This window comes from Podarcis bocagei (assembly GCF_964188305.1).
Source record: "Podarcis bocagei genome assembly, chromosome: 8".
In the NCBI taxonomy this organism is placed as follows: Eukaryota; Metazoa; Chordata; class Lepidosauria; order Squamata; family Lacertidae; genus Podarcis; species Podarcis bocagei.
Window position 1 is genome coordinate 42,194,065 of NC_138133.1, and position 12,478 is coordinate 42,206,542.

The 12,478-nt window shown below is 40.3% G+C and overlaps 1 protein-coding gene across 4 annotated transcripts in view; it reads right to left on the minus strand.

Annotated features, from left to right (window-relative positions):
- GNAL (G protein subunit alpha L) overlaps positions 1-12,478 on the minus strand; it is a 180,060-nt gene that overhangs the window by 132,615 nt on the left and 34,967 nt on the right. The gene's annotated exons all lie outside the window — the stretch shown is intronic.

Here is a 12,478-nt window from a genome sequence, read left to right on the forward strand (position 1 = left end):
GTTCCCAAAATTCCTCTACCTGAGAAACATCATCACCTAGACTCACAGATAGGAGGCACTTGTGCAGTTCTACATGACAAACCTAGAAGACATGAGAGACACATCACTGATAGCTCCTAATTAAAACCACGACACTTCTCTCTTACAGGCCTTGGGTGACATTCCTGTACTTAGTAACATACAGTCCCTCAAATTAAAACACATTCATCAGCAACAACAGGCCACATAACTTGGGCCAGACCCTGTGGCAGGTTCAGATGCCAGTTCTGTCCCATATCTGCTCTGGCAACACAATTACAGGACCTAATAATGTCATCCACAACATCAGGGGTTCATTTATTTTCTCATCTTCCAATGTGTTGTGTACCATCACCTGCCAGCAATACCCTTCTGCATTCTGCAAAGGACAAACATGACAGCCTCTGCATGAAATAATGGACACAAATCTGACATTTAAAAAATGGCAGTACCAAAAAGCCAGTGGGGGGACATTTCATCCTCCCAGGACACTCTATTACTGACCAAGTAATGTGACCAAGTAATGTGAAAAGAAGATGACCAAGCTGGAACAAAGAGAAAACATGAAACTGCTAAATTACCAATAATCACAAAGTTCAATGCTATTACTTGTGGACTGACTTGAAGCAATTAATTTTCATAACAGTACAGTATATGTGTTAATTGACTTAAAAATGCCAGGATCTCTGTGTTACAAACATAAGCCTTTTGGAGAATGGCCACCTTTCATGGAATTAGCACTGTCTGTAGAAGAAGAAGAAGAAGAGTTTGGATTTGATATCCCGCTTTATCACTCCCCTTCTGGAGTCTCAAAGAGGCTAACATTCTCCTTTCCCTTCCTCCCCCACAACAAACACTCTGTGAGGTGAGTGAGGCTGAGAGACTTCAAAGAAGTGTGAGTAGCTCAATGTCACCCAGCAGCTGTATGTGGAGGAACGGAGACGCGAACCCGGTTCACCAGATTACGAGTCTACCGCTCTTAACCACTACACCACACTGGCTCTGTACATTTCTGCATCTCATTTTCTTATGACCTCAGTGTTTACATCTGCCTCCCTCAGAGAGAGAGAGAGAGAGAGAGAGTGTCACACAAAGATGCAACTCAGGATAGCACTAAATGCATCTAATGAAGTGGACTCTAGTCTACAAAGCTAGTTCTTAGTAATCCAAATACACAAGCTAAAAATAAAAACCCTACTTCATTTTGTCAAGCTAAGAGAGAAAATATACTAATATGCATTTGAACATTCTAAATAATAAAGCATTAATGAATGTTTACTCTACACAAATTGATCATTTGCTGAAGATTGGCACAGCTAAGTTTTCTCCAGGATGCAATTGTGGAAATCAAATTAAGTCATATGAAGGTCAATAGTTCAATGCACTTCAAATTAGGAAACAGTTAATGGCAGAAAAATGAGGGACAGCACAGGAAATTAATGATAATTGGTCTAAATGTAAGAGAGATAACTGACAAAATACTTCAACACAAATAATGAAGGGCATAAGTAATATTTTACCCTTTCCAAAATACGTATGTGACATTTAACCAAATCTAAGTTGGCAAATCGATGTTGGTAATAGTAATAAAGAAAAACAAGACTATTGCTCTAGTTCTGTAGCTAGAGCAATAGTCTTGCTCTATAGCAGGGGTCAGCAACCTTTTTCAGCCGTGGGCCGGTCCACAGTCCCTCAGACCATGTGGGAGGCCGGACTGTATTTTTTTTGGAGGGTGGGGGGTGGAAATGAACGAATTCCTATGCTCCACAAATAACCCAGAGATGCATTTTAAATAACAGCACACATTCTACTCATGTAAAAACACCAGCAGGCCCCACAAATAAGCCAGAGATTCATTTTAAATAAAAAGATACATTCTACTCATGTAAAAACACACTGATTCCTGGACCATCCGCGGGCCAGATTGAGAAGGCGATTGGGCCACATCCGGCCCCCGGGCCTTAGGTTGCCTACCCATGCTCTATACAGTCATACCTTGTGTTGCATTCTGCTCTTGTTACGGACTTTCAGCTTACAAATGTGGCAAACCCAGAAGTGTTTGCAGACTTTTTGGGGTGCAAAAAGCACCCCAAAACGGATTAAGTCTGCAACTAGAGGTACCACTGTAGTTTGCAGCTAACCGAAAACAGCATCTGCACTTGGGATTCATGGTGTGTACATATGCCTTGCTATGACTTCTGTTTGCTATTTTTCCCTGTGACCAATCTGAAACACAGCAGTAGCAAAGAAATATGATTTAGTGCAGAAATCACTATCAAATAATAAGCTTTCAAATGGGTTCTAGACTTCCTTCATTTGAACATGTTCACCACTGTCACTCAAGCTGTCCCCTGGGCTGTTGTATTGCCACCTTGGAACATCAGGCATCTGCATGGGTTCTGCCATGTAGGAGAGGGCACTTGGGAATGATGGTGGCAACCATCTGGGTCAGAATGGTGTCTGTATACTACTAGAAGCCCTGGTCTGTCTCTTTACCCAGCATCAAGTAAAAGCATGCAGTCTTAGTGATCTGTCTAATGATGTAATCAGTGAAGGGGGGAGGACTACAATCCAGCACCTTTATGGCAAATAAGATAGCACAGTCAGATTGTGGATGCACTTTTCTGAAGACCTATAAGCCCTACTTATCAGCATGTGATTAGGGCTTCACTAAATAAGCTCTGCCCCCAGGCATCTGGGCATGTAATGATTACTTCAGAGTACAGTGGGCGCTCGGGTTGTGAACGTGATCCGTGCGGGAGGCATGTTTGCAACCTGCAGTAGTGCTTCTGCGCATGCGTGAGCGCCGAAACCCGGAAGTAACCCATTCCGGTACTTCCGGGTTTGGTGTGGTGCGCAACCCGAAAACGCGCAACCTGAAGCGTATGTAACCTGAGGTATGACTGTACTCTGATTAACGCCAGGAGTAGAGGCACTTGGGGAGCAGGATGATGAATGGGAAAGAGATGAATGGGATGACACAAAGGAGTAGAACCTGGTTGATGGGAACACCCCTCCGCCTCTGGATGCATCTGGCTCTGCAGTTGAAGCAGAAGTCCCAGAGGCTTCCAGTTCCCAGTGGAAGAGAGTGGGAAGTTACGAAGGCCACTTCTCCACCAGAGAATGGGGAAGGTTCCAGGGTGTTGTGTGTGGTGACATGGTGGCCGGATTTATAGGTGGCAGCATGTCCAGCATTATCACCCAGGGAGAGCTGGCACATCAATACATCGATAGAAAAGAAGAGACATGTCCCTCTAGAAAGGGGGTGGACCTAGTCAGGGGCATGGCTAGTTCATGTAGCCCTGTGCTCCATTTATCCATTGGTCTCAGTGTGAGCAATAGCTTCTGAATAAGACTATAGCAGAAGAAATACATGTTTATTCCATGCTGAATTGTATTCTGAGGCTGGAATTGGGAAAAAATAGATTTTAAAAATTAATTAATATGAACTGTTGTAGCTTCCTGGGGGTAAATGGCATGAGAAGTCACCATATACCAGTAATCCACTCAATCTATGTGATTACCAGTTACAATTTTTTATTGCTGTAGCATGGGTACCCATCCATGCCACAGCAATTTGTATGAATAGTATCTTAGGCTGGGATTCAGGAGAATAAAAACACACAATTTTCCCCAGAGTATCATATTCAGAAGCTGATCCCAGAATACCCTAACTGCTCTTTAAACTCTCCAATAATAATTTGAAGATTAGTCATAAAAGCATTTTAGAGGAAACTTGTCCTGAAGCAATGCATTCTTGCCTAAATCCTTTGTTTAAACTGCTCTCATGCCTAATCTCTTAACTGCATAGATTCCAAGAATATGAGGGAATTTTTTCATAAACTGCTCTCTTCATGGCACCAGTTTTAAATGGCACTCCACACCATAGTCCAACAACATAGCTGTTCCTGAGCTAGGATATCCTGGCACCAGTTGTTGATGCTCCAGTGACCTCCCAACTGGACTACTGTAAAGGTCCTCTAGGTAGGATTGCCATTGAAGATGGTCTTGAGGCTGCTACTAGTGCAGAATGCTCAAGGTGCTAGTACTAGCATAAAATGTAAAGGTAAAGGTACCCCTGACCATTAGGTCCAGTCGTGGGCGACTCTGGGGTTGCGGCGCTCATCTCGCTTTATTGGCTGAGGGAGCCGGCGTACAGCTTCTGGGTCATGTGGCCAGCATGACTAAGCTGCTTCTGGCGAACCAGAGCAACACCTATTTATCTACTTGCACTTTGAGGTGCTTTCGAACTGCTAGGTTGGCAGGAAGTACTAGCATATAGGTTGGCAGGAAGTACTAGGTTGGCAGGAAGTACTAGGAAGTACTAGATTGGCAAGAAGTACTAGCATATACCGGTAGTTACCTAAATGGCTTGGGACTCAGGCACCTAACAAAGCCAAATAACAACCATATGAAACCCTGTGTTCAGCAGGTGAGACCTTCTTGGTTGTGCTGCCACTGGGGCCAGCCTGATTGGCGCTGACCTGTGACAGGACCTTTTCAGTGGTTGTTCCCCAGTTGTGGGATGTCCTCCCAGCTAAGGTCTACCAGTACCCATTATTAACTTTTAGGAGGAATTTGAAAACATTCTTGTTTATCTAGGCGTTTGGTGGTTGAAGAATACTATTCCTTGCAACCCGTGGATCACTGCATGAAACTGCATGAAAGTGTACAGTGGAATCTCAACTTACGTACGGCTCTACTTACGTATGATTCCAGTAACGACCTTCAGTAGGTACTTTGACTTATGAACTTTCCTCTAGATATAAATAGAGGTCTTGCCAGTTGCTCGGAGCTTGCCTGGCCAGCTGCGAAGCAACACTGGGGCCTCCACTGCCAGGGAGAGGCCTCTGGTTTGCAGCTGCTCACCCTGCTGGCTGCGGAGCAGTGCTGAGGCCTCTGCTGCCAGGGAGAGGGCCCCCATCCCACCCCAAAGCTATGGAAGAGGCACAGCAGGGCGCACTGCAGCCCCAAACCCTGCTGAGGAACTAACCTGAAGAAGTCCAGAGAAGAACCTGGCCAGGCAAGAAAAAAAAGTGACCCTGGCTGAAGTGAATCAGCTCTTTACTGCCCCACCCCCAGCTTGTAGCCAGGTAAGCCCACCCACCCACAGTGCACGTAAGGAAAAAAAATGTTAATTTTTTTCATCTACAATACTGTCTTATTTATTTTATAGTACAGTACATTGATTATTGCCTTCATTTTATGGATCAATGGTCTCGTTAAACAGTAAAATCCGTGTTAAATTGCTGTTTTAGGGGGTGTTTCTAGTACATTTATAGTTATGACCAGACCTCCAGAATGGATTATGGTTGTAAGTAGAGGTTCCACTGTTTTTAGATTTATTTATTTTTTACTGTAACCGTTTTTAGAATGATTTAACTGTTTTAGATTGTTTTTAAGTTCTGGATGTGTTTGCAATCCTGGGCTGCTTTGGGAGGAAGGAAAGGATATAAATTCAATAATGAAAACTGTTGTTGTTAATGTAAGGCAGTCAGTTATATCAAGAGCTGTTGAGAGTCCTAGCAAAATTGAACAGGATTTTTGCACCCCTGCTGAAGTTCTAATGCAGAAGGTTCACTGGAACTACCACCAGGAAGGTCCCCAAAGAGATGGGTGGCCCAGGGCAAATCTCACACACTTCCTACTTGTTCAGATCGCTGCAGGGTTCTCCTGAGCACCCATTTTAAACTTTTAACTACTGTAATTTGTTTAAAGATTTGCTAGCTGTAATGGCAAAGCATCTGCCTTGCAGGCACTCTCCTAGACTGCATTGCCCAGAATGCATCGTTCTGAGGAATTAATTTGTGGTACGTAATTGGAAATTATAGAGTTAAAATACTGTCTCCCTGTACGGGTTGGAGCTAAGTTTTTACTGTCAAGGTTACTTTCACTTTCCTGTGTAGTTACTCTTGTTCTGGGGCTACAAAGTGAGCAACTGTGCCTTACATTAAAAATACAGCATTGGTCTGAAGACACGCCCAGCTCATAATCTGCACTTAGTGTGTCGTGTCCAAATCAAGATGAAGGCAAGTGATTTTATGTGCGCAATGTTTAACAAACATGCCACAGAAGCTGTAGCTAATTCCTTCTTCAAGCAGCTCTGACCTTCGTTTTATAGCCCATAAACCACCTGGAGTAGCTCAGCTGGATGATAGCTCATACAATGGTGCCTTATCAGTATCACTGCCATAGAAAAAGCCTTCAAGTTATTTCAAGTAAGTCTGGATTCGCATGAGATTTTCTCCATCTGTATTTCAGTCATCTTTCCTTAAGTCTCATTGAGGTAATTCTGTATTATATTAATTGAGGTCGTATTAAAGTTGATGCATTTCAAGCTAACTGTGAACTTTTCATGCCATCCTCTCTTTACTTTATTGCTTTCTAGTCAGAAATTTTATCTGACCACCACAGTGGTACCTAAAATTAAGGTATTGTTGTATATGAAATAGAAATATTTCAATAACGTTTCTATTGTTGATTTTTAAAATGGCATTTCCCAGTTTCTAGAAGACTCTTGCAAGCAACAAAGAATAGAAAACCCCTAAAAAATAGAAAAATAAAGCATTTGGAAATTTCCTGACACAAAGGAAATCCTTGTAGAATTACACATTAGTAAATGAATGTCAAGCCTGATTTTTCAAGGTGAGTTGTAGTTGTGCTAGGCCTTTAGTAACAAAAGGTGGCACTGTTGGCTTTCAAATGGGAAAGAATAAATTCTTACTGCACAGAACAAATGCTTAAGCTGGTGCAAAATGTATGTCTTTCAGTTATTTACATTCTACTGTAAAGTAAACATCTGTTTTAAAATAGCTATCTAAAAATGTATGCTATAGCAGTAAGATTATCAGCACACGTTTACCAAAATGTAAGTCTTGTGTTTGAAACGATTATTTCTCAGTAAAGCAGCTAAGGATTGTAAGAGTATCTGTTTTCCAACATTTAAGCAAGGCATTTTAGATTGCAACTCAGTTTTTGTTGTATTAATGTGAAATAATCTAAGAGTAACCATGTGTCCGAGCTGTTCAGGACCCTGAGGACTAAGGTGACTTTAGGGGCTGCCTGTCTCCCACCTCTCAGGGCTATTTGGAAACCGGTGTGCCTGCAGGTGGAGGATGTAAGAAACAAAGTCTAGGCCAGGGAGCTCACATCATTGGTTTCTGAGGAACATCAGTGGCCTGGCCTGAGGCAGGTAATATTGGTCCAATATATTTTGCTGTCTGCAGCAGAGCCCAAATCTCTCTTATCCCAGGTCCCTAGCTAATATAACTGTCCTATTCACCTATTCTTCGTTTAGTGCTACCAAAAGCACATCACTTCATGCTGCTGCCTGGCAGGCCCAGCCTTTGTGGAAAATGTAAAGACAGGCCTTCCATGTCTTCCCTGGGGCTGCTTGAAGACCTTGGTGCTTGAGGGAAGGCCAAGAAGCTCATGCTATCACCTTCTGAAGGTCCCTGTTAATCCTGTAGCAAGCCCTGTGAACAAAAGGAATCACACCTGCAACACCTCATACACTTTTACAGGCTCTTGCTAACAGTCAAGACAATAGGCCTTTGGGTTCAGATGTATACCATTTCTATGTTACCCATCATAGTTTAAAGTAAATAAGGTTCTTGAATTCACATGACTTCATAGATCACTGCTTGAACGAGCTGTGTTACTCTCACTCCCATTAAAACTGAACCATTAAAATAGGCCGTGTTTGCTTGCTGATGCAACAGAGGTTCCGCTTTCAAATAAACAGTGTCTATAACTCACAGTGAATTGTCTATTTGTTCTGTCTCTGCGTCTTACAATTTCTGGGAATTAGTCTCATTTGTTTATATAATACTTGCCCTTCACTAAAAATATTACTAGACCACTTCCTTCATCATTTGAACCTGAACTTTTATAACTAAATAATTCCCTTTCAAGAGCTAATAAAAACTAATTATGAGTTTGAGTTTCTGAGAATTGGAGCTATTTTTCCCCTAAAGCCCTTTTCTACTGAGTTGAATTGTTAACCATACAATTCCACTCCAGGTAATCTCCAATGAATGGGATTTACAGTTTATGAGAAGAATTTCATACCAGTGATCTAAACCCACAATTTTCAATTTATCAGACTAGTGTACAAATTGGAAACAACTCAGCTTAAATCATCACCTAACTAGTTTGTGCAGTGCATTTTTGTATGCTGTTTTTTCTAATGTATACATTGGTATGCATACTTCACCCAAATATATGATTTTTTTGGTACACATTATATGACTGGAGAATTGCATTCCAAAATTGGGAAAAACATGAATTTTAAAGGATGGCTGTTTCTGTTCTTGTGTTGTTTTGTAAAGTGTGAATTAGGTAGGTTCACTTTTAAATGTGAACTGAATCAAATTTCTGCCCTAGATAGAAAAAAATGTTCTTCTGAATGACATAGACTTGCCTTGGTATGGGCTGTGATTTTTCACAATGCTCTGCAGGCATAATAATAAAGCCACACAAAAAAGCCATACAAATGCATTGAGAAGGCCTAGGATTCTGTACACTGCACTGCAGGCCCCTATCCATCCATCTGTCTGTCTGTCTGTCTATCTATCTATCTATCTATCTATCTATCTATCTATCTATCTATGCACTGATGGTTATTGCATGCAGATTGAGTACAGATGATTGTTTTGTTGTTGTTACTAGTATTATTTATGTACTATTTTTCTTTATTCCACTTCACTGTCTTTATTTTTTAATTTTATTTTCTTTGTTAAATTTGCAGATTTCCTGAACCCAGTACACCATATGTGAATTGGTGCCGTCTGCCCTGCACAATCTATTGGCAAGGACTGCTGCCTATGTATGTATATTAACAAAGCCTAGTCTACCTCACAGGGCTGTGATTATGATTGCTTTGATTTCTGACCTGCCCCTCACCATAAATTCTCAGGACTGGTTGCAACAATATAAAATTCATTTTTTAATACAAATTACCATTTACACTTGAGCCTTAAGGCTTCAATTCTATACACCTGCTCCCGGGTATGCCCTACTAAACTTAAAGGTGCTTACTTATAAGTAGATCTGTTGTATAGGACTGTATTACACATGCCGTTTTGTTGAGGCACTGAATCTAGTCAGTGCAGGGCAGTTGGGCTATCATTAATTTATAACTAGAATTAGATTGCTGTTTGAATAATTAACCAGACTATCAGTTTAGTGGTTTCAGAATTTTTACGTGTTTTAGGAGAACTGTATTATGTCAGATTCAAACTTTTTAAGCCAATAAATTGTCTGAAAGTCCATTAGCTGTACCCATAATGATTTAATTTATGGAGGCAGATAGTTCCAGCATGCATATGAGAGAATTGCTAATATAGACTTGTCTGCTTAAATCAGCGGCCCCCAACCTTTTGGGATGTATTTGGAAATCTAAGAAACTGTAGTGGACATCACAAAAATACCCATTTCTACAGAAGAAAAACTGGTGATATTCCCCCTCCAAAACAGACAAACAAACACCTACATGCACCCCAAACAAACACAAACGAGAAAAGACAGGAACTCTCCCCCAAGGCAATCCTCCAACCAAACTAAACAAAAAACCCCCCCTATTTTATATTTTAAAAATATGAAAATTGGGAGGGGTTGTGGCTTTGATGGGTGCTATGCTCAGGACCCCAGGTTTAAATTAATTAGACTAGAAAATAAATCAGATGTGATCACTGAGTGTGTTGGAAGTTTGGTACTGGCTGAGTAGTGGTGGCTTCAGCAGTCCTAAGATGTGCCCAAGTTAAATCTGTGAGTGTATAAATAGGTTGTCATTGATAGGAACTTTTTTTAGTCTGGCTTTGCAGGCTCCTTACAGTTCCTTCTATGCATGTCTATTCAGTAAGGTTCAATGGGGCTTACTGAGTAGGTATAGGGTGGAAGCCTATGTCACTCATGTTAGCTATGTCCACTGCTAGTGGATAAGGGTAGAGACAGAGGTGCCCACACTCCATGATTAAAATCAAAAGAGTAAAAGGTTGCCCAATCAGCTGACTAGCAATAATACAGTAAATGGATAATGAAGGAAGTCAAATTGGGGATATTAAGTTAGTCTCATGTTACCACAAGGTAACTACTTTCTGAAAAGTAGTGAAGGCTGTAGGTGTCCTTTGTGACTGAACTGCAGGAGGACAGAATCTGATGTTGGGTGAAGGATTCAGCATCCTGTGAATCTCAGTATTCCTTCTTAAAAGAGCAGCTTCCTAGCACCTAAAACTGAAAATCAATTTGAAAGTCTGTGGTCAATGCCTGAGCTGGATATCCACTGACCCAAGAGCAAGACATCAGTTTCCTGCATGGGCTCTTGCCACAGTTAGCAGTATCAGAAAAAACTGTGAAATAAGTAAGAAAATATATGTGCCATTTAGCAGGCATCATTGAGGTTTTCTGAATGTGGAATTATTATTATTATTATTATTATTATTATTATTATTATTATTATTATTATCATCATCATCATCATCATCATCATCATCATCTCAATATTTAAAGGTGCCTTAATTCAATTCAATACAAAGATATAGAATAGGCAAGGTGTTATCTTTCTCAAATGCTTGCAAGTGTTACTCACACACAAGCCTTCTTGTGTCTCAGCCTTTAGATTAACACTTCTCAACATGAGGCAATGTGAAGTTTATCCTGTAATTGTTGTTTATAGTTCCCCTAGGAAATACAGTATGTTATGAATGCATCTTGTGTTACATTGCACAGTATAGCTCCTCATAAGCAGGTGGTTTTAAGAATAAGTTCTTTGTGCTTTAAATGTAGCTGCCTAAGCATTTCTTAAGAATATAAACATTTCCAGTATCAGAAACTGGGTCTGTTATTTGTGTGCTGCAGGAGATAAGAGAATGTCAACACGAATTTTCAAATATTAGACCGCTCCTAAAAATATGCTCTAAAAACTTATCAGAAGCAGATGATTTTCTAGATATCGGTAACTTCTCAAACCATTCTGTACTGGGAAGTTTGATATTGCTACCTTAACAAATAAAGCCCATTCTGACTTTTGCTTACAGAAAATGATTTCCTGAATTCTTTATCATGCTATGAAGCTATGTGTGTGTGACTGTGTGTATGTGAAGAACTGTAAATCTTTCTCATTTTCTCTCAGTGTAATATTTTTTTGCTTCTTAAATATTAATGCCTTTGGCAAATGCATTAGGATTCAAGCGATAAATCTAAGAACACATATAGATAGTTATCTTCAACATTAAAGTTAGACTGACAGTCTCCTGGGTATTGGAGAATGGCCATGTATATACATTATTTATATGAACTGTTATATGTCATTAAGTGCTAAACCCATTTTGTTTTACATTCTCCTGTGCTTCAGGAAGCAAGACACATATTAGACCTTTGCAAAGTATTTTCAAGATCAATATGATAAGCTTTAAAGAAAACTGCCTATGAGTAGGTTGCTGACAAACCTACTAGAATATTTTTCATGAACTAAGGGGCTAGTTTAATTATTCTAGCATATTGACTCTTGCAAGGTCTGCTGTAACACTATACTTTGGAATTTGACTCTTTGAAAAAGACCTGATCAAGAGGTATTTGTCATACATTAAAGCCTCCCATTTGTGCATGATCAGTTCTGAAGGAGTTTGGCTACAAAGATACTTTTCCAAATGAAGATACTTAATATCCATTTCAAGTTCAGACATGACCAGGGGAGGACTGGAATTTCATCAGCAACCAAGATGAGAAGTGAAACCAGGCCTGATTGCATCATCCTACACTGATGATAGTAATTTACTAGCCCTTATTTGGGGTGCTAGTCTGGACCTTTTATGTGGTTTTATATTTATGGATCATAAAAGGCATCATGAACTATGGCCCTGGTAGAGTTCCTATCTCATACGTGACCTGGAAGAACAGCTAACATCTTGACCTTAATAGTTGCAGGAAAGATCAGAGCACTAATCCTTGTATTTACCAGAAAGATTTGTTTATCAGTTCCCTGTAAGCAGGAGCCAGACTTCACACAGACAATGAATATCTCTTTTAAGGTAAATTTATGATTCAGAAGCTGTAAAGTTAAAAACATGGTCTTCTGAAAAATAAGGTCATATCTTCTTCACTTCAAATTTATCTCCCAGGAACACAATAGTAAACAAGAAGGAACAAATATAGTTCAAAGGATTTGGTATTGTGTCATTCACTCATTCACCAAGCCCCACTCCCTTCTCTATAGAAGTTATTTAGATTCAAAGTATACTTAAGCTCAAGGATTTTTAATAGTTCACAGCTCCAGCGGACTCCTTCATTGATCTCAGAGATCACCCCTAAGGCTGCTGCACCATGGACTAATGGGTGAGAGATTCCTATTGCCTTGCTGACATAAGATTCTAGGGTAAAGTCTAACTTTCACAGAAGGCACAGATCTCAAATCCCTGACCTTGTATTCCACTTTCTCCAATGTGTATGTATATTCCTCTTC